The following is a 25,539-nucleotide window of genomic DNA, read 5'->3' as shown; positions in this document are numbered from 1 at the left end:
TTGATAGGGAAGAATTCTGGTGCTACTTTGATAGGATTGAATATGTAGATTGCTTTGGGTAGTATCGACATTTTACCAATATTTGTTCTTCCTATCCAGGAGCACGGAATCTTTTTCCATTTCTTTGTGTCTTCTTCAATTTCTTTCATAAGCTTTCTATAGTTTTCAGTGTATAGATTTTTCACCTCTCTGGTTAGATTTATTCCTAGGTATTTTATGGTTTTTGGTGCAACTGTAAATGGGATCGATTCCTTGATTTCTCTTTCTGTTGCTTCATTGTTGGTGTATAGGAATGCAACTGACTTCTGTGCATTGATTTTATATCCTGAAACTTTGCTGAATTCATGAATCAGTTCTAGAAGGTTTTTGGTGGAATCTTTTGGGTTTTCCATATAGAGTAACATGTCATCTGCGAAGAGTGAAAGTTTGACCTCCTCCTGGCCAGTCTGGATGCCATTTATTTCTTTGTGTTGTCTGATTGCAGAGGCTAAGCCTTCCAATACTATGTTGAATAACAGTGTCGAGAGTGGACATCCCTGTCTTGTTCCTGACCTTAGGGGGAAAGCTCTCAATTTTTCCCCATTGAGGATGATATTACCGTTGGGTTGCTCGTATATGGTTTTTATCATCTTGAGGTATGATCCTTCTATCCCTACTTTCTTCAGGGTTTTTATCAAGAAAGGATGCTGTATTTTGTCAGATGCTTTCTCTGCATCTACTGAGAGGATCATATGGTTCTTGTCCTTTCTTTTATTGATGTGATGAATCACATTAATTGTTTTGTGGATATTGAACCAGCCCTACATCCCAGGTATAAATCCCACTTGGTCGTGGTGAATAATTTTTTTAATGTATTGTTGGATCTGGTTGGCTAATATCTTGTTGAGGATTTTTGCATCCATGTTCATCAGGGAAATTGGTCTATAGTTCTCCTTTTCAGTGGGGTCTCTGTCTGGTTTTGGAATCATGTCTTCTGATTTTTCAAATACAGTTAGAAAGGCCATTACTTTGCTGCATTTATAAAAGAATTCTTATATTTCTTCTAGATTTTTGATGACTTTTTTAAAATTTAAATCTTTTATTCATTTGGGATTTATCCTGAGGTGCAGCATGAAATATAGATCCATGTATGGGTTTTTTCTAGATGGCAACAATATTTTCTTTAAAAATTTTTTAAAACATATTTATTCTAGAGAGAGAGACAGACAGAGTGTGAGTGGGGGAGGAACAGAGAGAGGGAGACACAGAATGCGAAGCAGGTTCCAGACTCCAAGCTGTCAGCACGGAGCCTTACGTGGGGCTCGAAACCATGAACCGAGAGAACATGACCTGAGCTGAAGTCGGATGCTTAACTGAGTGAGCCAGCCAGGTGCCCCAGCAATATTTTCTGATATCATTTATTGACCAGTCCATTCAGGGGATACAAAATTCTCTCATGTGTTTGGGCCTACTTCTGGACTTTCTATTCTCCTGCACTGAATTAGGTGTATCATATGCCTTTATCGTGGTTTTAATTACTGAGGTTTTATTTCTGTAGGGCAACTTTCAATGTATTTATTTTGCCATGTGAGCTTTAGAATCACCTTATCTTCTTAAAAATAATTTGCATATGTTTATTGGAATACTGATTTATAAAATAATTTAAAGGGAATTAGCAAGTTTATAAGTTTGATTTTTCTTCTGAAAAAATGATATGCTTATTTTGATATATAATTTTTTTAAATGTTTATTTATTTTTGAGAGAGAGGGCACACAAGCAGGGGAGGCGTAGAGAGAAAGGGAGACACAGAATCCGAAGCAGGCTCCAGGCTCCAAGCTGTCAGCACAGAGACCAACACGGGGCTCGAAACCATGAACCGAGAGATCATGACCTGAACTGAAGTTGGACGCTCAACCAACTGAGCCACCCAGGCGCCCCTGGTTTCTAATCATTTTCAGGCTCATTTGTAGTTCTCCAGAGGAAAAATCCCTAAAAAATGGCAGGAAATTGAACCTTCATGTGTATTGTTTCTTTGACGAGGCTCTTTCAGAAGGTTCGTGCATCGCCAACCTTGTCACCCAATCTGGTTTACTCAAGGTCTGCACCTCAGTCCCTTATTCTAGACAGGCATGGCATTTGTTGCCTTGAAGTCTGGTGCGACTTCCGCTTACCATGTCGTGAGGTTTGGAAAACATTCATTTACTTACAGCAAAATGAAAAGATACCAGACAGGCTTAAGTCGCTGTAGGTGCAGATGTCTGAGCAGACGGTGTGATGTGATGCCCACGGTGTGCTGGCCACTGGCGAGAGGAAGGAAGGGACCCTGGGAACCCCGTGCCCACTTCTCGAGATGGGGACAATTCCGTGATGCCCGCAGCGGTTGTGAGACTTCGTCACTCGGGCATTTCTGCCCAGGTGAAGGGGGGGAAACTTTTTGGGACATGTCCAAAAATACATTTTAGAAAGAAGATGGGACACAGAACAAAGTGTTTCATGCAGACTTTGGGGTGTTTTTAATAACCTTAGATGGTATTCAAGTGTCCCAGGCTACTTCCTGACAGAGGTGAGCGTCGTGACGCATGACAAATGCAATGCAAGGAATAAAGGTGCGGGGACATCTTGAATCCATGGATTCTCACTTGGCATGAGATGATGGGGTCCGGCCAAGCGAGGACCTGCCCACTTTTCGGGGCCAAACCATCCCTCATTGGGGTCCGACACATGGTGCGTTGCCTTTTTCGCAAGGAGAGAAGCGACGGGCTCTCTAAGACCTCGGTTTGTCTCCTTCCGCTCTGTGACAACGTGGCCCCAAAGGCGCAAGCCCACTCCCAAGGTGAAGAAAAGAGTATTAAGGATTAGCATGCCACAACGCATCGCCTTGTTCATGGGTTTCCAAAGACCATTTGCAGCCAGCCGAGTTCTTCACCTATCGGATAGATCATGAAATAGCCACGTCTGAAAAGACCTTCCCTGAAGGGGAACTAGTCCAATCTCCTCACTGAAAGTGTGGAAAATTACACCCAGAGCAGTTTGTGAAGTGCCCAGATCACGTAGGTCCCTGGGCCTCCGCGGTGGCTTTAATTGCTTTTCTACTCTCATCGTTTTCATGTTTATTAAACTATACTTGAGGTGGGCTGAAAGGTGAGCTCTAAACCACATCCGGGAAGAAATTCTGTTTCTGTTCCGCCTCATATAAAATCATTTTGTGCTCAATTGCACATGTTGATAAAAATCAACGTGTCCAACCAATGCTAATTTCAGTTTTTTAATTTTGCACCTAAAGGGATTCTGATTCTAGAATAAATCGTATGCGATCTAACCCCATGACTCTTCTCTAGAAGTGTTTTCTTTTTAAGGACTAAGACACCCCTTACGTTATTTTACTTCCTTCTCTTTCCATGTACAGTCAATACAGCAAGAGTTGCCAAGTCACAAAGCTTTCTCATCTTGGGGTGTGATATATTTTTTACGCCTGACGGCATTAGGCTTATTCTGGGGGACGCAGAGCTTGGGGCTCTTGAAAGGCATCTGTGAGGCACGGAAGTAAGAGCAGCCATGAGACGAAAGGCAGAGGGTGTCCCACACAGCCCCCTTCCCGGCGTCCCCAGGGCCACAGAGGAGCCTCTGTCAGACAGGGAAACCAGGCTCCTAGCATCACATGGTGGAAGAAGGGTAAGCACATGGTCTGCTGTTTGACTGTGGTAGTTTCCCCTTGCCCATCCTTAAAGTCTGGCATTTATGGCTTCTCTCCCAGCCGGTGTCCCAGCGTTCCATCCAGGCCGAGCCCAACAGCACATGGCTTTGGCCGTCCAGATGCACCAGGCGGACGGGCAGCCCAAAGGCCCCGTATTTGCGGGCTGCCTCGAGGTCTCCTCCAGCTCCCTCTTCACCTTTGGTGTCGAGATCGTCTCCAGAAGTCCCCGGGCGGGTTCTGTAGAGGCGCCAGCCTTCTCTGCGGCGGCCAGGATGCTCTGGCTCTCCGTGGTTCTTCATCCCGTGGCCAGACGCGCACCCACAGCTCCCTGGACGCCTTCTCAGCATCTCCGGGGGCTCCAGCTTCACAGTGGCGAGGGATCGCATGGCCGATAAACTTTCTTTTTCAAGGATCACAGAGAAGAAATCCTTGGGGGACTGGACGGGAGGCTGGACACGCCGCCCGGGGAGCCTGACATCATTTCTGGGGGCTGGGCTTTGCAGGGAAGCAGAGCTGGTGGCTTGTTTCCATCTTCCATGAGCGCTGCGAAGAGACTCGGGCATAACCGCAGGTTGATGTTCCCGAAGTTTCTATCAGCACAGGCCCTCCAGCCAGGCGCAGGGGACAGTGCGGCACAGAGGAGCTCCAAGGGGGCGCAGCAGAGACCCCAGGCCGCAGCAGCACACGCTTCCTATCCCTGGAGTTTAACTGTGATTTCATTCATTCTTCCTCCACTGTCTCCCAGCCCGGAAGCAAGTGAGCGGAAGGCCAGCCAGTCCCCCAGCCGGTCCCTGGGCCGCTCCCTGCGGCCACGGGGAGAACTCCCGGCACGCACCTCCGCCTACTGATTCCTCGAAACTCATTTCCAAGCTAGTTGTTCCCAAACGTGGAATTGGCTGCTGCGCCAATGCCAACGTTAAAGAAAAAACATGCGCGAGGATTGCGCTTCCCCCCGGATATTCGTCACCATCCTTCCGTGTCCCATCTGCTACTGACTCTACAAGGTTCGAACCTGTTTCTTGGCTTTGTCGGTGGGCACTTTTCATCCAGTTGTTTGCTGTGAAGTTCTAAGGTTCCTAAGTGCTCTCTACTCAAACTTTATTTCCAGGAGGCGTCTCATTACATATAAAGGGGCAATTTACGATGCACTGTATATTTAATAGAAGGATAGTGTTTGTGTATCCCAGCCAGCAGGGTGATGTTAATGATGCTGGTATTATATGTCTAACTATATATATAAAATATGTATAACTGATGTTATAATTATTAGTACCGTCATCGTAACTGACATTTCAGGAGCGCTCCTGGCGTGCCCGGTGCTTCTCCAAGCTCAGGCCTGCCGTGGACGCGATCAGGTGATCCGTGGCTTTGCCTTTGTGCCAGACGCGGCCACTGGATTTCCCAAGGGCACTGGTTCGCACCATCACGCTGCTCCCTTTAGAAAAACGTATTTTAATGTTTCTTTCCTTTATTTTGAATGATGAAACCTAACTTAGAAGCAAACAGTTCCATATGAATTAACTCTTCTCTGTGGCCAAGTTCTGGATTAGAAAGACACATGGCTTTTGTCTTCTCAGGACTCACGGTTCACCGAAAGCATTGATTTCAACCTTGGCTTCTTTCCTCCTTCTTCCTCTACCTTCTTCCCTTCCAGCATCCTTCCCTTTCTACTTCAAGCAATTATTCATTAGACTGCCCCACTTTAAAGGTGAGAAAGTTAAGGCCTGGGTACGCTTCCTACATCACACGGCTGTTTAGTGGGCCTGGGCCAGGTTTGCTGATCTCCTCCCCATGCTTCTCTCATTATACCTGCTCACAGGTTTTCAATAAATATTATTGAACGATGACTGAGTGAAGCGTGTGTGCTAAGCACCTTGCTGGATGCATTCAAAAGAATAAAATAGGGGGGCCTCCCAGACTGGAGGGAGATTAAGAGCTAATACTTGTGCCCTCTGATTGTGCCCCATTTTCATCTAATCCTTTAAAACGGGCATTATCATGATCATTTTAAAGGTGAGATCATTGAGTTCACAGAAATTTAGGGACTTGTCCCAGGTCCCACAGCTGGCAAGCCATGGGCCAGGGGCCCAGGGTTTGGGAGGTTGTGGGTTTGGGATCTGCACGGGGCCAGTTGGCCTCAAAGCCCATTTCTGGTCTGCCCCAAAAAGTTTACGCTCAATCTCATAGAGATGACTGAAAACACAGGAAGGTAAGAAGGGACGTTACATTTCCCACTGCAGCTAGAAAATGTAAATGCCCCAGAAATTCACACACACGAAGTAAGTCAAGTAATGACCTTGGGAAGTCAGGGGAACGGTATCAGATAATAATTCCCCTGTCAGTTAATATTCTTTACTCTGTCAGCGGGTCACCGGCAAGATCTCTGCTGGGTCCTTCATAATTTTGTAAGAATGTTTTTCAATTTCCTCTCAGTTTTGCTTGATATACAAGTCTGGTTTTTCTCTTTTTTGTTGTTATTTTTTAAAAATGTTTCTTTATTGATGGAGAGAGAGAGAGAGAGAGAGAGAGAGAGAGAATGCAGGGGAGGGGCAGAGAGAGAAGGAGAGAGAGAATCCCAAGCAGCCTCTATGCTCTCAGCACAGAGCCTGCCGTGGGGCTTGATCCCACAGACTGTGAGATCATGACCTGAGCTGAAACCAAGAGTCGGACACTTAACCAACTGAGCCACCCAGGCGCCTCTGGCTTTTTCTTTAGATTCAAAATGGTCAACATGAGGTTAAGATATGTCACAACTAGATGCTTAAAAATAGCAGATTAAAAAAGCAGCCTCCGTTATTATAAACATAAAAAGCTTGGTGTTTTGATGCGAATAATTAATATGTAATTATAAGCCATATGCATGTTATTATATCTGCTATAATTAATACAGCAGTTAACAAAATATTTTTTTCAAAGAAAAATGAGATGTAAACTATCATATCAATATTTTGTTCGATTTTTTAACTTTCTCTTTAAAGTTTATATATTAACTTTGAGAGAGAGAAAGAGAGAGCTGGGGAGGGGCAGAGAGAAAGAATGCTAAGCAGGCTCCACACTACCAGCATGGAGCCCAATATGGGGCCCGAACTCAGGAACTGCAAGATCACGACCTGGGCCAAAATCTATAGTCGGATGCTTAACCGACTGAGCCACCCAGACGCCCCTATAAATATTTAAACAATACATCCGCTGTGTGGCCAGAACTACGGTCAGTGACCGGAAGGAGCTGTGTGCCTAGTCAATGACCATCTGCTTCCACCCCTCGTGGAAATCCAGTGTGTGGCCTTTCTAAATAACGCCTTTTTAAAGGTTCATGACCACGCACGATCAGTGGTTACCAGATGTTTAGAGTTCAGAAACATTTTAAAGAAAAGATGGTGGGGCTGGGGGAGGCACGAGAAAGCCAATTTCCAGTTTTGTAAACCTGTTCTGCAACTATGTTTTACAGTCACATCATACAAGGGATCGTTGCAAATTCAGTGAATTAGAACACAAACATACAGCAACTGCTAGTCTGTAAGTATCACTCTGTGAAAATTTCACTATGCATTCTTTTTCTTCTGTCACGTTAGACTGGGAAAAGCTTTGTCGCTCACCCATAATTGTTCTCAGGCAAATAATTAGCACCCGTTTCTACGTGGCCTATATTCAGCTTTCTCAGCCAGCTCTGGGGACAGTGGCCCTCTCTCCCCAACAGCGGGTGTCCCACACTCCTGCTGCGAATGTTTCAGACATGGAGATCCCCCCCAGGTCTTGCACACAACAGAGAGTAAGGAGGAAGGAAAGGAGCCAGGAAGGAAAAGAACAAAGAAAAGGGGAAGGAGGGAAAGCAAAAGAAAAAAGGAACCTACTCCAGCCATGACAAAAACTTTTAAAGTCTGGGAATGAGAATAAAGGAAATTGTTTATGCCAAAAATTGGCCACAGACGAACACAAGGCTTGGTCTAAAATCTGGTGACTCACTGACCCATATGTGATCAGAATTTGTAGGACACAGTCAGCACTCATTAGCAGCTGGGACGTTTGCACAGTTACTGGAGGACGGCCCGTGTCCGGGGTCCCTCCCCGCCAGCCCAGTATTCACACTACTGGTCAGCAACTCTCCAGAGGGCCATTGGCTCACCTGTTTCTTCTTTCCTTAAAGACATCACCAAAATGTTTTTCTCCTGAAAATCCCACTGTGAGAGTTCTTGTATTTTGGGGATTTCGTTCAAATATTTCATATCGCTATTCATTTCATATTTTTCTGCCCTATCTGTCTAGCCAAACAATAAGGTTTTACTATTTTTTGTAATGTTTATTTATTTTTGAGAGAGAGAGAGAGAGACTGAGCACAAGCGAGGGAGGGGCAGAGAGAAGGAGACACAGAACCCGCAGCAGGCTCCAGGCTCCGAGCCATCAGCACAGAACTCGAAGCAGGGCTCGAACTCAGGAACTGCGAGATCATGACCTGAGCCGAAGTCAGATGCTTAACCGACTGAGCCCCCCCGGGGCGCCCCCATCATACGGTTTTAAAGAGTAGCATCCAGTCCTACTTAAGTGGCTTTGCGTTACTCACACTTGCACTGAAGGACACAAATGTTTCAGCATTGCGCATTCCACCTGGTCTGACCTTGAGCTGGAGGCACAGAAAACCTTTCGCCCACAGTAACAGCTACGTCTGAATGAATGCGTCTGTAGTCCAGTGCTGTTCTGAGAGCAATGCAGCTTGACGACGATCGGAAGGTAGAAATAATAACTTCCATTTCATTACTCCCCATATTATACATGAAGAAACTGAGGCCCGAGATCCCCCTCACCTAGCGCGTGGCGGAGTGCGTTAACAGCGTGCCTGACTACCTTGAAATGCTGCCTTTATGTGACAAAATCCAGGTCAGCATAGACTGTAGGAGAAAACCTGTGGTTGGAGCAGTGCGGCAGGGGGATTAAACGTTTGGGCTGTGCCAGGGGAAGACCCGGGATCCGAATCTCTGCTTTGATTCTTAGCGGTTGTCTTTGGGCATTTTACTTATCATTTTGAATCTCAGTTCTCCCACCTGGAAAAGAAGGAATATTAGCATTTTCCTCAGATGCGCTCAAGAAATGAGAGGTATCATTACAAACCAATTTAGGAAATCACACTGGTTTTAATATATTCTAGTGCCAAAAATCTGTTTGCAAAAAAAAAAAAAAAAAAAAAAAATCAAGCCCTGTAGATGAGGCGATATTACTGTGATTACTATCCCTTTGGGGAAATCTACAGAGTTTAGATACAGCCTTTTTTTTTTTAACGTTTTATTTATTTTTGAAACAGAGAAAGACAGAGCATGAACAGGGGAGGGTTAGAGAGAGGGAGACACAGAATCTGAAATAGGCTCTAGGCTCTGAGCTGTCAGCACAGAGCCCGACGGGGGGCTCGAACTCACGGACCGCGAGATCATGACCTGAGCCGAAGTCGGCCGCTTAACCGACTGAGCCACCCAGGCGCCCCAGATACAGCCTTTTAAAAATATTCTATGGCCATTACTTTAAACGGTGAAGTTTGTTGAAAACTTTCTACTTTTGGTTTGAAAAATCTAGTTTAGGGGCGCCTGGGTGGCTCAGTCAATTAAGCGTCCGACCCTAGATTCCGGCTCAGGTCACGATCTCAAGGTTTGTGAGTTCAAGCCCCGCTTCAGGCTCCACACTGACAGTGCCGAGCCCGCTTGGGATTCTCTCTCTCCCCCTCTCTCTCGGCCCCTACCCCACTTGTGCTCTCTCTCCTTCAAAACAAATAAATAAAACTGAAAAACATAAAAATCTAGTTTAGTTTTCTAAAACATCTCCTCTGAAAGCACAAGAAAATATTTTTAAAGACGTCAATAAAATCCCAGTAGGTAAACGGCCACACACCTGTCCTTAGTTCCTAACTGCTGGCACCTGTCCCTCTACCTTATTGTACAGTCCCCGTCCCCGTGGCCACTGTCTCTGCAGTATAATCCCAGGTCAAGGAACACGGGTACGAGAAAACAGCCACCATTACTGACAGGCCATGAAGACTGGAGCCACGAGAAAGGGGTTTGCTGCCAGCCGCTTTTGCACCTCGAAATAAAACGTCGAGCCTGGAAAGAGCACACTTTTCCTGATAGGCAGGTTCATCCTTGTATATGCTTATGGTACCTACTAACACGTTGCTTACAGGGCCTCAGAAGAGCCTTGTTTGAAGTCTGGTTTGTTAATTTGGTTTCGTGCCCAGCTGGAAAGCCCCACAGAAAGTGTAGACAGTGGCCTGGAAACCCTAGCAGATAATCCGAAGGCGTCTGCAAATTAAGGTCAATTCTGCATGCAATTGTGTTCTGCAAACTAGTCGGGTTGTTTATTTTTTTATGCCCTCTTTCTTACTGCTTACATGTCATGTGGAAAACCACTTCCTGCAAGCTGTCTGTCCGGGCTGGGATTTTATAGAACCCAGGAAATGAAGTCGCCAGACCTGCAGGCACGGGGGTATTTAAATACAGATGCAAAGATGGAGACGAATAAATGGAAATAAATGTGCTTCACGGTCTGCCAGGGCGCACAGAATCATCCCATTTATTTCAAACTTTGGACACGTGTGGGAACGCTATGTGACTCAGGGCTCTTCTGTGCAGCCGTTGAAAGATTATATAACGGGCAATTTTGACTTAAAAAGCTGCTAACTACTCGAGTCTTTCAAACTTCTCGTTGTTTTCTAATTGAATTGGCTCACAAACAGCACACTCCACTTCTAATTCACACTTTTAGCTCAAGTGAAAAGAGATGCCTTCTACCCCAAAACACCTCTCTTACATTTTGCCACTTGTGCTTAGATTCTTTCCCTCGGTTGGGTCAGATGGCCCTGCAAACAAATGACTTGTTATGAGCTTAAGGGGTCACAGAGAGAAACCAAGAATTATGTCCATGTAAATGTACCTTTATTTTAGAATATTTGATTGCGGGGCACCTGGGTGGTTCAGTCGGTTGAGCATCCGACTTCGGCTCAGGTCACGGTCTCGCGGTCCGTGGGTTCGAGCCCCCCGTCGGGCTCTGTGCTGACCACTCAGAGCCTAGATCCTACTTTCGATTCTGGGTCTCCCTCTCTTTCTGCCCCTCCCCACTTGTGCTCTGTCTCTCTCTCTCTCTCTCTCTCTCTCTCTCAAAAACAAACATTTAAAAAATAAATAAAAAATAAAATATCTGATCGGGATATAATATATGCCTACAGAGCATCAGATGCACCCTTTAAAAGCACACCTTATTCAGTGGGGTCTGTACACTCCCAAGGCTGTGTGGCCATTACCACCATCTACTTGCAGGACATGCCTCACCCCCAAGGGAGAGGCCACGCTGGTGAGAATTCACTCTCTTCCATTCTGTGCCCAGCTCCTGGCAATCATTCGCCTACGTCCGGCTCTGTGGCTCCGCCCACCCCAGGCCCTTCATGTAAGTGGAATCATGCAGTGGGCAGTCACTGTGACGGGCTCCTTTCGCTCGGCATGGTCTTCGTAAGGCTCATCCAGGCTGCAGCATGTTATCGGTGCTTCCTCCTTTTTATGGCTGAACAACACTCCATGGTGTGAACAGACCCCATTTTGTTGATCTACCTACCGGGAGATAGACATTTGGGCTCTTTCCACTTTGGTGCTATTCTCCCATTACTCCTAGCAACGCTCCAATATGAGTTTTCACGTGAATGCACAATTTCAATGGTCTTGGGTATATATTTACTGGTGGCACTGGGAGGCCATAGGGTGTCTGTATGTTTAACTCTTCGAGAAATTGCCACACTGCTTTCCATAGTGGCTGCACCATTTTTCCTTTCCCATCGATGGTGCACAAGGGGTTCCAATTTTTCCACGTCCTTGCTGGCATTTGATGCCTGTATATTTCATGTTAACCATCCTAATGGGTGCGAAGGAGTGTCTCATGGTGATTTTGATTTGCATTTACCTAGTGACTAAGGGTGTTGAGCATCTTTTCATGTGCGTATTGGCCATTTATTTGTGTGTCTTCCTGAGAGAAATACCTATTCATTTTTAACTACTAACCATTTGTCTTTTTATTGTTGAGTCCAAGAGCTCTTTATATATTCCAGACAGTAGATCCTGTGATTTGCAAATATGCCCTCCCACCTGTGGGTTGGTCTTCTCATTTTGATAATGTGCTTTGAAGTACAAACATCTTTGATTTCGATGAGGCCTGGTTTCCATTTGTTCCCTCGATGTCTGTGCTTTCACTGTCCTATGTAGGAAAGCATTGTCTATACTGAAGCCACACAGTTTACATCTATGTTTCTTCTAAGGGCTTTATAGTTTTAGCTTTTACATTAAGGGCTTTAATCTATTTTGGGGTAATTTTGGTATGTGGTATAAGGTAGTCATTTGTTTTAAATGTGCTCACTTGGGGCACCTGGGGGGCTCAGTCGATTGAGCATCCGACTTTGGGTCGGGTCATGATCTCACGGTTGGTGAGTTCAAGCCCCGCGTCAGGCTCTCTGCTGTCAGCACAGAGCCCGCCTCAGATCCTCTGTCTGCCTCTCTGCATCTCCCCCACTCGTGCGCTCTCTCTCTCTCTCTCAAAAATAAATAAACATTGCTTCATTTATCTCTCAAACATTTCCATATTTATAGGGAAATGCAAGATTATGCCTTAATAGCGTCAGAACACCTATGGAAAGAATCCTATCGTGTGGTATTTCGAAGACCTTTTGAAGCTTAACCTGTCACAAACAAATGATAAATATGTCAATAATGATAACGTAGGGCTAGAAATCCAAAGAGTACTAGGGGAAAAAAGATAGGGAGTCCAGACTGGTCTGTGAAATCAGTTTTCCTTGAACGTCAACGAAGGGCAGTTAACGTACTAACCCCACCCAAAGCCTTGCTGCGTCCGCGTTTGAACCAGATTTTTCGATATTAAGCCAGAGAAACACTGTGACCGTGTAATCATCTTTGTTATTCTCACACTTTCCTCCCTTTGTCTAAATGAAAGCCAGACAAAACACACAGGCATTGAGTTCCACGAAGGCAAGTATGTTACATGCTAAGTGAAAACAGTACGAAGCAAACTGTCAAGTTCGTATGTGTATTTTGGTTTCGGGTCCACAAAGAATCTACATGAAACTGCGTCTTTGTCTTCATTACAAGTTAAAAATTATCATGGAAACATTTCCATTTCAGCCCTGTTTATGAAGTATGTATATTCTAGACTAACGCTGCCCGGTAGCACTTTCTGTGATGATGGAATGTTCTAGACCTGTGCTGCCCATACGTGTGGCCATCATAGGGGGCTACCGGGTGCTTGAAAGGTGGCCAAACCAGCTGAGGAATTACATTTTTAATGTTATCTACTTTTAATTAAGTCAAATTCAAATACCCACAAGTAGCTGATGGTTCTACCATCGGACAGCCAGAGTCTGTCCCCCGCCAAACCACGCACATGAATTTTAGAGTCGACGGGATGGTCCGTTGAAACTATAACCTATATCAAAAAAGGAAAAAGTTGAGATATAGTGCTTGTGGTAATTTGTATCGGTTAATTTAAACAGTGATGCATGTTGCTAGAATCCCTTCCTTTCTCTCTGCCAAAGAAAAGAGTATATGCAGACTTCTGGCTGGATATACCCTATATGCTGCCAAGCGTGTAACTAAAATTAAGCAAAACTTTAACTGCTAATAGTTTTTTTTTATACCCTGTGAAAATCTTGGAAAGCACATAATCATAGAAATCACATTCAAATAAAAATGTAAAAACATTAGCAAGTTTGTCTGTGAGCAGAGTGTCTCATATCTAAACAAAGATTATAGAGCATTTTCTAACACGGAATTGAGAAGAGAAAGGGGCCTCCGTGCTCTATTCTAAGAACTATCTAGCCCACTTCTTAGCACTTCAGCCTCTGTGAGTTTGTGTGCGCGATCTAAATATAACAAGCTATTCACGTAGCCCGCTACCCTCAAGCATTGTGGGGGACTCTACAGACACCAGCTCCTTGTAGGTGAAAAGACTGTCCTTAATCTATAATGTGATTGATTTTTTCTTATGATATAATTCCAGAAAGTACTCACAGATATAGTAACATCTGAAGAAAACAATTTTTCTGCTCAAAAAAGGAATCCTGGCGAGATCTTCGTTTCAATCTCCATGAGAACATTACAATAAAAATATTACCAAATAAAAACAAAGCAAAGCTAAATGCAGAATCACAAAGAAAAAAAAAAAAAGGTAGGCTTTTCTTCTCAGGACTAGAAAAGAGTCCCAAGCCCTAGGAGGGCCCACTGACAGTGAATCAAAGTGTCATATCAGATGGCGTCACATCTCTGAGCGCTCAGGGACTTAGGAATCGTCAAGGGACATGTGCTTTGTTAAAAAAGAAAACAAACACACAGAAAGGTGTTGCATGGAAAATGCTAGTCTCCCTCCCAACCCCCAATCACCATACCCACTGCCGAGATAAAACCACATTTTCCTTGTATCCTTCCAGAATGCTCTCTGTATGGAAATTTATATGTAACAGGCAGCCTTCTATTTCAAGAAGCTATGTAAGTTTCAGGGGCTTGAAGCTATGCTCTGAGTTTCCGTCCCAGAAACAATGGAGTCACTTTGGACCCTGTTCACAGGACACACAGCTTGTCCTTCCAGGAGGGTGTCAGGGTCACGGCTCCGGGTTCATCATCCCTGCTCTAAAGGTGTTTACCAGCCTTCAAGCTGGCCTCTCCACCGTCCTCCGTGTCCCCTCGGAGGATGTCACTTCACGTGGATGTCACTTCATTCTCTAACCACTGATGTCATGACTTCAGCACAGGGGAAGGGCTAAGTGAGGAACAGAAAGAGCTGGCCGCCCCAGCCCAGGTGCACACGGCCCCCTCACACGCACCCCTGCAGGTCCCGCTAACCCCACCAACAGGCCTGCAAGGTATGCCCTCACTCCTCGCCCGAGGCCTGTGCTCCCCATGGGACACAGTCCTCCCCAGGGGACACGGTTCTCCCCGAGGGACACAGTGCAGGTGGCAGAATCTGATTTACAGACAGAGGTTTCAAGGGCAGGGCTCATGTTTTGTTACTATTTCCGTCTGTCGTGCCCAGTACGACCTATGACTGAAAGACAGGACCCCAAATAGACGCTGCTTCTGTACTGATTGAACTGTGGGGAGCCCCCGGGACCCCACAGGGGCCGCTCTGTTACCACAGAGTGAAAGAAACCTGAGAGTTGAACCGGCTTCACTCTGTGGCACCTGCAAGGCCCCGGGGGCCAGAGATGGTTCCGGCAGCTGGCCACACACGCTGGCCGCCGCGGGGTCTCAGCGGCCTCACGGCTACCAGTGTGGCTCTGGCCACATGTCTCCGGGCCCTGCAGACGGGAGCGAGGCCCGGCTGCCGGGCACATCCCTGAACCCCCAGGCCCGACAGCCACCTTCTGATGTGGGGCAGCGGCCTGGTGGAGGTTTCTGCTGACTCCCACTCATTTCCTCCAACAACCTTACTACGTTGGTCAACAATTCTGCAAGGGAGACAAGGAATACATCTGTGAAAATGGCAAAAAATGTAACTCCCAGATCCTGATCTCACGTCGATCAAATCTCCAGTGTAAAAAGAGAAACCAAATGCAAACGAAGCAAAAGGAGAATCTGGAAAGCCCTGCGCCCCTCCCCCGCCTCAGTGAGGCTCCAGCTCAGAAGCTGGTGGCAGCACCGGGGGCGGGGGGGGGGAGTCTGTGGACCGCCCGGCCCTGTCTGCACGAGGACACCGCGGGGGCCTAACCACAGCCACGCCTGGGCTAACTCCAGTGGCCACCGGCCGTGCACTGAGCCCGTGTCACCCGCACAGGGCCGGGGCTGGGCGGACAGGCCCACAGAGCGTGGCCTGACGGATATTCACCATACGTATGTTATCGGGCTTGAAGTGCTTCTTTAAAAGATCCGCCTGCAATGTTCGTAGTTCCGTGAGACTAAAACAATGTTTAACCCTGATAACATCTTATGGAAACAATGCAAAATGCTTTTGGGCCCAGTGACAAGGCGAACAATAAAGCATTGTATGGTTTGAAGAAAGTCCGGCAAGGAAACTACCCCGCTTTCCAGGGATTACGTCTAGAGCTCCAGGGAGAAGCGCTTCAGTTATTAAATGCAGCCTAGTTAGGCTAACTGCTCCTTTTATGGCCCTCAACGCTTTTACATCCACCTGTCTCGTCTAGCAAAGCCCTAGAACATAAGGGAAAGAGCACAAGAACTTGAACCCCTCCTCCCGACCCTTTGCTTCCTAGGTCTGAGTTTCTGCGTCACATCGGAAGTTCTAGAGACGGCCCTCAGCCCCCTGTCCTCTGATGCTTTCTATGTCTTTCCGAGCTTCCCGTCTCACCTGTAAAGAGGACCGGCTTAGCCCCAGGGGTACAGCCTTACCTGGGTCACCACTTTCCCCCCTGGGTCTCTCTGTCTTCATTTGTACACGGGGTCCCTCCCCTGCTCTGTGATCTAATGATTATCATCATTTCTCATTACATATTTGAATGGGAACTTTACTCCCCAAACGAATCTACTTAGGAGAAGACAGTTTCCGGTTTCCGGGGACAAAGGCTGGGACTCTTTCTTTAGCATAACAAGGGAGGAAGTCTGTGCTCCATTTTGCTGGGAAGCAAGAATTCGTGATGGAGGGAAAATCTGTAGGTCAGGGTATTTCAGAAGATGCAAAATTTTAGCGTCTTGGAGGCGCCCATGGTGAAACAGGCCGACCCCTTTCCAGCCTTGCAACATGCGAAGGTGTAGGAATGCATCTGGCCCCCAAACCACTCTTTTCTCAGACATCAGTGAAGGGAGTTCTTTACCCACAGTTACGTGATTCCTTCAGCAGACTCGTTCTTGTCATTTCCCTCGGCCAGATCCTTTTCTTAAGTCGATAGGCAAAATGATCTGTGAAAACACGTATCCACAGTCTGAAGTTTCATTTCAAACGCCTTCGGGTTCAAATCAGTGAGCTTTTGCTCACTGTTTGTCTACTCAAACGGCACAAGTGATTGTTTTAAAATATGCTCATGCATACCTGGTCTCTTACCTCTTGGCAGAAGAAATAATCCTTTTTGTGCTCGAAAATATCATTTCTCTTATTTGTTTAAGCAATCAATGCATGTCAACATTACGAGTCCTCTTAGAAGTTTCCACGTCTGAAATAATGAAGGAAGTTTGCCTCGTGTTGCTATGATGGAAATGTTTGAAAAGTTGATCTTATGTTTGTGACGACAACGTGTTCCCCGTTGCTTGACTGTTTCTTCCCATATTCTCAACAGTATAAACTTTAGAAGTCAGAAAGTACTTCTAATTTCCAAATGTTTATTTTTTTTCTTTCTATGGATCACATTTTAGAAAAGTTCAGATCCTCAGGTTTAGTGATTTTGATGAGGACATAGCCAAAACTAAAAATAAAGAAGAAAAGAGGCTTCTGCTCTAAATGAGTTCCCCACTGATAAAAGGCTAGTTTGGGTTAATTCGTTTATTGTCAAATTTTTCAGGTGACAATCTCCTAAGAAGCAGGTAAGAGAAGGAAGGAGAGGCTTTCCGGAATTTTAACCATGGCTGACAGCAAAAATATCTGTCAGTGTGACAGTAAGTAAATGGAAAAGAAAAACCCATAAAATCTAGATATAACAACTCAGAACCACACAGGGCCATTTGTAACAGGGAAAAATCACCCGTACCCCTGGAAAATCTTCAAAGAGATGTATTACAACCAATCATGCGATGCAATAAGCAGGCTCAACATGTTTTGTTTTTTCTTTCCTTTTTAAGGTTGAGAAGTGTTTACGACGTCATTTTGGAAAAACTTCCTTCAAAACTTTTCAATTAAAAAAAGATCTGGCGATTGTGTAAGAAATTCACTTGCCTGTTACACCAGCGTCTTTAAGAATCTCCAATGAGGGGCCTTTCCAATTTAAACACTCTCCCCTGAAAGCCAAATTGGAAAAAAACAACAACACCACAGCAGAATGTCAGCGGAAACGGACAGAACTTCTAGACGTGTAAAGGTAAAATGAACGTGACTTGGACAGAATTATCTTTGACTTTTGTACTTCCTTTGCATTTCAAGTCCCTTTTGAAAGTGACTATTTAATACGAATAGTTTTTCAATAACAGGAATTAGAATGTTAAGGGGACAAAGCAAATTGTGGGGACACAGAAATAATCGTGTGTTGTTATACGTATTTTAAAAGCATGCACAAGAGACTCCATGTTGCTCTTGAATATACACATAAAAGTTAAACAGAAATGAACACACCAGGTCCCTAAATGCCACTGCTTCTGGACCACCGTCAGGAGGCGGCTGGGAAGGTCAATAAGATCTTTAATGTTACTGATAACTTTCCTTCACCTGGAACAAAGGATCACAACGTGGAAGCAAATGTGACAAGATTAGAACTCTTCATTCCGGAGGGTTGGAGTACAGCTCTCTGCTTAGTTATTTACTTTTACTTTTTTCGGTTTTTTATTTTGTTCCTTTAATAATTCTATTAAAAAAAAAAAAAAAAAGAATTCCCAGAGAGCTCACCAAAGCAGTAGCTCTGGGCAATGAGTTTTTAGAACTTTTCAGAGGCCAGTAACTTTACGTGGGGCATCTTTCTGAATCACCATTTAGAAAAGAACACGAAACACAAACACAAGCATCTGTGAAATGCCTTTGGGCTGAGTGACAAGAGAGCTGGTGTGCCTTACCGGTGGGCTTGTAAAACAATCCAGTCTATCAGATGGAAACGTGAGTATTTCCAGAGAGCCAAGTGAAAAAGAAAAAAGGCTCCCACTCTATCTCAGTGATTGTACCAAGTCGATGGGGGCAAACCAAGCACACCCTTCAGAAACATGTCAGAGGAACGGCCTGTTGCTACAACAAGGAGTCGTGTGGCCATCGCCGCTGGGAGCCAGAGGCCAGGTAGCCCCAACCTCTCCAGAACATGGGCGTCTTCCTACCGGAGCTCTCTCTGCTGCACAATGGCATCTGCCCGGACACTTCCTTAGCAACCATTTCACACCCTGACTTTGAAATCATCCACTATTTTGGCAACAGGATGAGAATTCGCTGTTCGTGAACTTCTAAAAGGTCATCGGCTGAAAACAAGCCTGTTTCCTTTGACTCACCCCCTTCCTTATTCGGGAAGCCTACCCATCGCACTGAAGACAAAACCTCACTTCTTGAGGAGAAAATAATGCACTTGCCTCATTTCTGAAATGGGAAAACAACATTTTATTTGGGGGATATGAGAAAAAAATATCCTGGTGTCGACTGCCCACGCTTTCTTACTCTACTGTTGATGGAAGGCAAGAACAGCACATGGAAAGCAAACCATTTTGTCTAAACAATTTAAAACTTATATGGTTTATCCTCAATGTCGGTTATTAAAGTATACTTATAAATCTCATACTTTGCAAAAGTACACAGGTAATTGATATTAAACTTTTTAAAAAATTTATTTATCTATCTTGAGAGAGAGAGAGAGAGAGCGGAGAAGGGACAGAGAGGGGGGGGAAGAGAGAGAATCCCAAGCAGGCTCCACGCTATCAAAGCAGAGCCCTACTCAGGGCTTGATCTCACAAACTGTGGAACCATGAGATCATGACCTGAGCTGAAATCAAGAGTCAGACACTTAACTGATTAAGCCATCCAGATGCCCTGATATTTAACTTTTAAGTAGTATTCAGATTTAAGACTTACATTTAATTTTCAGAAAAAAAAAAAAAAAAAAAGGCCAACGATTGTATTACTTCCAGAAAGGGACTGTTTCATATTCTTGCAAAACTCATTTGATAATAAATTCAATCAGCTTCCACATTGCCAGAGTCTTCAAACAATTTCACCAGGTAGTTTTGAGAAGACACAGGAGAAATTTGCTCATAGTATTGAGCTCCTTTTATTTATTAACTATTTTCAAAACATCCTAAGTGATGAGAAAAAAAATACCAAAACTGTTTCTTACCAAAGATTTTTAGCTGTGAAATTCACACTAATTAAAATAAGCTTATTTTTAGATTGGTTCTTGTTAGCTCTATAAATCAAGTAGCTTTTTCTGGCTAATTATGCATATGTATAATACACATGTAAATTTTTCCAAAGCATAAAAAGGCAACAAAAATAAGAAAATCTGAGAACACCCATAACATGTCTCCCTGCTAGTGAATTACAGTCATATCCAAACAGACTCAAGACGTTCAGAAGTCGGGAGGCACCTGGCTGGCTCAGTCGGCGGAGCCCATGACTCTCGACTTTGGGGTCATGAGTTCAAGCCCCAAGTGGGGCGTACAGATGACTTAACTGAATAAAACTTTAAAAAAAAACCCTCCGAAGTTGATATAACCACGGGTCACTTTGGCCCATTTCCACGGAAGCACATACAGTGGTAAAACACAGAAGGCAGATGAACATTTTGTAAATAAAAGAATTGTTTTCATTCCAACTCCTTACAAAATAGGGCATCATTTTTTGATGTACATGCTTTCCGTCCCTCCTTCCATCCCTCCTTCCGTCCCTCCTTCCCTCTCTCCCTCCCCCCAGGGCCTTGTTTTCAGCTCTGAAAAGTCCAGGGGTCTGATCCTGGCCCCGTGAGAAACTCACAGGTGAGTCAGCAGAATGGAGGGGAGTTGGCAGAGAACTTCCATGTTACAGATGGGAAACTGAGGCCCGGGGCTGGTGAGAAACCGCCCCAGGCTGACCAAGTCGGCACCAGGACCCTGGCTGTTTTTCTCTCCAGGGAGGGATGCGCGTCATAAAGTCAACCCTACGTATCTGTGCTTTTTTTTCTCTCATGCTCTTCCCTTTAAAAATAAGGAGAAGTGGATTTGGCATGTGGGGGTGGGGAAAGGAGGATCTGGAAGCTGCTCCCGGGATCTCTAAAACACATGAATGCCCGGCATGCTCACTCGTTTCCTGAAGAGCAGTGTGCAGCCCAGAGGGAGAGTGCCCGCTGACCCCAGCTCTCCTCTGGAGGACCCGCACTTGGGGACGCGGGGAGCAGAGAGGCTGGCACTCTGGGCCGGGTGGCCAATTTGCTGCAAAGTGGCCCAGGCCGCATTCGAGTAGCAAGAAAGCTTGTCTTTTGCTAGCATGTGTACTGATGTGAGGTGATGTGGAGGCACGACCCGACAAGGGTCATGGGTCCCAAGGGACGCGGCGGCCGGTTTTTCTCTCAAGAAAGGAGTTGTTGCAGCTGTGGTTTTCACACACGACCCTTTTCTGAGGACTGGCCGTGACAAGGCACACGATCCAACGGGTGAGAAGACAGCCAGAATCTCATCTTGGCCATCGGCGGCGGTCTGTCTCCAGGAAGGAGGGAGTGAGATTCTGACTTATTCTAAGCAAGATGGAGGAGCTGTGCACTTTCTGTTGAATGGACAGAAGTGCTCTCTTGTACTCTGGAGAAAGTGCCAGACGTGCAAACCTACCCTGAAGCCAACTAGACAGATAAGGGGCATTACATCTGAGTGTTTTATTCTGTGGTATTGAATACACACAAAAGCATGCAGGTACGAAACACAGAGGTAAGTTATAAAGCACGAAACTAAACTGGCCGCCGTGAGTCACGCGCAGGGCGGGAACAGGAACGTGTTTCCAGGGTCATTGCAACCTCGGCCTGCTCCTCCTGGCCTGTCCGCCTCCTCTGGCCAGAGGACCTCAGTTTTTAACATTTGTGTTCATTATCACCTCCTTTAAAGAAAGTTTTATCACATAGGTGTCTCTTTTTAAAAAATATTTAATTTTGAGGGAGGGAGAGAGAGCACGAGCAGAGGAAGGGCAGGGGGGGGGGGTACAGAGGATCTGAAGCAGGTTCTGCACTGACACAGAGCCCAATGTGGGGCCCGGACTCAGGAACCGTGAGATCGTGACCTGAGCTGAAACCATGAGTCAGACGCTCCGCCGACCGAGCCATCTGGGCGCCCCAGGTGAGTATCTCTTGAACGCTGCATTATTTAGCTTGGCTTGCTTTGGGGTCTAAAGAAAACGCGTCACCATACCAAAAGCAACCTCTTGCAACATGCTTGTTTCCACTCAGAATTTTGTTTCTAAGCCTCCTCCTCGTGACGACGCGTAGAAGATTTCCGCTTCTGCACCGCGTTCCCTTTTGTGACGAGAACAATTTTCACTCACCCGTCCCGGTGCTGGGCTTGCGGCTTGCCTCCCAGTGTGCTGTGCATCTCTCAGGATGTGTGCCTCCCTGAGCCTTCTTCCTGGGGCACAGGTGCCAGGGATTCCCTAATGAGCACACCCGGGAGTGGACGTGCTGCCCGCCACGCCGGTGACCCAACTTCAGGAAGGGCGCCGGACTGTCTTCCGGAGCTCGAAGCCAACCGGCTTTCCCACCGATAATGTAAGGATCGCCACTGATCTCTGCCCTTGCCGATTCTTTAAAGTCTTCGTCAAACCAGTAGGTACAAATTGCGTCTCATTCACGTTTGCGTGATTCCTAATGAGGCTCAGCATCTCTGTGTATTTTCATTGGTCATTGTGTTTCTTCTGTGAATTCCCTGATTGTATCTTTTGCCTATTTTCAGTTGGGTTGTCCGTTTTTTTAAATCGATTTTAAGCGTCCCTTGTATACTCCGGATCCTACTCTCTTGTGGATCATTCGTGCTGCAAGCGTCTTGTCTCAACGTGTGTCTTGTACTTTCTCTGTGTTACCTTTTGATGAGCAGGTGTTTCCAATTTTTAAAAATTTTGATTTGTTTATTAAACATTTTTTAGTGTTTCTTTATTCTTGGATAAATAGAGTGTTTCTTTATTCTTGGATAAATAAACAGAGCCAGAGCGCAAGCAGGGGAGGGGCAGGGACAGAGGGAGACACTGAGTCCGAAGCAGGCTCCAGGCTCTGAGCTGTCAGCACAGAGCCCGACGTGGGGCTCAAACCAACAAACCACAAGATCATGGCCTGAGCCAGAGTTGGATGCCTAACCAACTGAGCCACTCACATGCCCTTATTTATTTACTTTTCAAAGCTTATTTTATTTTGAGAGAGACAGAGACAGCATGACTGGGGGAGGGGCAGAGAGAGAGAGAGAGAGAGAGAGAGAGAGAGAGAGGGAGAGAGAGAATCCCAAGCAGGCTCCACACTAACAATGCAGAGCCTGAGGCGGGGCTTGAACTCACGAACCATGAGATTATCATGACCTGAGTTGAAACCAAGAGTTGGATGCTTAACCGACGGAGCTACCCAGGCACCCCGGATGTTCCTAATCTTAATGGAGCCATGCCTTTATCTAGAATTTCTTTTGTGGGTAATGCTTTTAGTTTTTGTTGAGGATAACCTTCCCTGCCCAGAGTCAGAAAGATATTTTTAAAGTTTTAAAATCTTGCCTTTCCCACGTAAGTCTTTAATCCCTCAGGAATTCATGGTGTGAGGGTGTGAGATAAGGATCGGGTTTTTACTTCTCCCTCCATGTTTAACAAAGTCCCCCAACCACCCCTTAGTTGGCCTCCTCCTTTTTCATCGTTTTTATTCCTGTCTTCTTTTTATTTTTTAAATTTAAAGCCAAGTTAGTTAACACGTAGTGTAATAATGATTCCAGGAGTAGAATTTAGTGATTCATCACTTACATATGACAGCCAGTGCTCATCCCAGCAAGTGCCCTCCTTAATGCCCATCCCCCATTTAGCCCATCCCTTCCCATCTCCCCTCCTTCAACCCTCAGTTTGTTCTCTGTATTTAAGAGTCTCTTATGGTTTGCCTGGCCTCCTCCTTTTACAAGCGATACGGAAGGCTCATTTTCACCATGACAGGAAAGGAAGGCATGTCTGGCTCACGATAATGGAAAGAAATTCTGTAGTGACGACTGTGTGTGTGTGTGTGTGTGTGTGTGTGTGTGTGTGTGTGTGTAAATAAAGGTCATTTTTTTAGGGTAAAGGAGGGAACTCCTCTCATCCCCAGAGTCACATCATTTCTGCAGTTTCTTACTAGATCTACCTCAAGTCAGGTGCGAAATGTGGTATTTGTTTCTGATTGCAATACTGCATTGACGACTCAATTAATTCCTTTCCCAACAACTGTATTTTAATGGCAAGGAAAAGAGTCACACGCTTTGCTTTCTAAATATTGCTTGACTGTTTGGGGGTGGCGGATATAAAGTTAATTCATTTTATTTTTTGTTTGCACTTGCTGGAATTGACCGTACAGATCCCGACATCGGGCAGACCGGCAGACGAGACTCTGGGCACCTAGCAGACCTGAATTCACTTTCAGGCGTCAGGGTGCAGTCTGGGCTCACAGCCCACAGGGGCCTTTTCAGCTCCTACCTGCTGCCTCCTACTCCTTCCCACGTGGCCACAGCGAGCTCCTTCGCCAACTTGCTAGGAAGGAGCATTTGCTACCCTGCAATTCGCTGCTGCCTCTCTACTCCACAAGGCACATTCACAGAGCACCTGCTGTGTGCCGTGCCTGCTGGCCTCCTAAAGGACACAGAGCGTAATGAGGACATTTCTGCTGCCTTCACTCGTATAACCTCGTGCTCTAGGTTTGCCGTTACCGATTCACACCATCCGTCTCGGGCATCCTCATCCGTGTAATGTGACACGCCCCCCAGTGTCCTGCTGTTCTCCCGCCTACCTCCGGGATGAGGTCAGCACCCTCCCTGGAGTTTTCCACTCTACGCTTCTCATTGACATCTTCCTAACCCTCGGTATCATTTCACTTGCTCTCTGATGGGTCAACACTCTAACTTTGAATCAGTGATTTAAAAAAAAATATTTATTTATTTTGCGAGGGGGGAGGGGGGGAGAGGAAGAAAGAGAGAGAGAATCCCAAGAAAGCTCAGTGCTATCAGCGCGGAGCCCGACGCGGGGCTTGATCTCATGAACTGAGAGATCACGACCTAAGCCGAAACCAAGAGTCGGATGCTTAACCGACTGAGCCACCCAGGCACCCTGAATCAGTGATTTTTAAAAAACAAAACAAAATTCGTACGGCCTTCATCTTGATACTCCAAATACACTGCCTTGGCAGACTTTATGAGCACCTGGGCCAGCACCAACTCCAGCCTCCAGAACTTAGCACATTCTCGATTCACCGCAACCTTCTCGCCCGCTCCCTCGTACGGTCTCTTGCCTACCACATCTGCTCTTGTGTTCCGACGACAAATATTTTAAGCATTGGTGACACACTGAATAAGATGTAGCCCTTGCCCATGAGGTGCTCACAGACAAGTGGGGCATACAGGAACACAGACGGAGTACTGCGGACAGTCTGGTGAGTTCCAAGACGCAGAAATGAACAACCTGCGACGGGGCACATCCGGAGGGGCATCTGTGCTCTTCAGGGTCGGGTGCGGAGGGTTCACTGACAATGTCCTGGAAGGGAGCTGGACTCGGCAGGGCCAGGAGGAAGAATGTGTGACGTACAGAGGGTAAAATGTGAGCACAGAAAGAAGAGAAATGTGTCAGGGTGAACGTAGACGGCTTCAAGTGGTTCCAGAGCTTCTCCCCTACCTCCTCGGAAACGTCCCTCATTTTACCTCCTCCCTCTTGTGTCCACACCTCTCTTCTACTGGCTCGTTCTTTCCCGTCCACAGAGTTTCAAGGTCTCCACTGTTCTGGACGTCCTTTCAGCTCCAGGGAAGCTCTGCAGGGGCTCGCTGCCCCTACCTTTTTCTCCTCCCCACTCCCCAGGTTGACTCTAGGCTAGAGAAAATACCACCTGCCTTGCAGGCCACTGGTGTTCACCTCATCGACTGATGGAAAGGCTCCTTGGATCTGATATTCTTGGGCCTCCTGGAAGCTCCTCATTTCATTGCCATAAAGCTGGCCTTACTGGGGTGGACTCCAGTCTCTCTAAATCTCCGTTTCCTCGTCGCACCTTCAGAAATTGACGCTCCTCTACAGCCTGTTGAAGATCCTCTGACTTTCTCGGCTCGCTCCCTTCATGCGAGTTTTG

General features: G+C 46.0%; 1 protein-coding gene and 1 pseudogene across 2 annotated transcripts in view; both read right to left on the bottom strand.

Moving 5' to 3' along the window:
• The window catches only part of PDE10A (phosphodiesterase 10A), a 599,454-nt gene that overhangs the window by 377,840 nt on the left and 196,075 nt on the right, over positions 1 to 25,539 (bottom strand). The window lies entirely within an intron of this gene.
• LOC109245460 (glutathione S-transferase kappa 1-like) lies at positions 3,617 to 4,953 on the bottom strand (annotated as a pseudogene).

Source organism: Panthera pardus, unplaced genomic scaffold (assembly GCF_024362965.1).
Source record: "Panthera pardus isolate Hobbes unplaced genomic scaffold, ASM2436296v1 HiC_scaffold_17, whole genome shotgun sequence".
Classification (NCBI taxonomy): domain Eukaryota; kingdom Metazoa; phylum Chordata; class Mammalia; order Carnivora; family Felidae; genus Panthera; species Panthera pardus.
The sequence above is the reverse complement of the archived record's forward strand: the minus strand, read 5'-3'. Positions and strand labels throughout refer to the sequence as shown.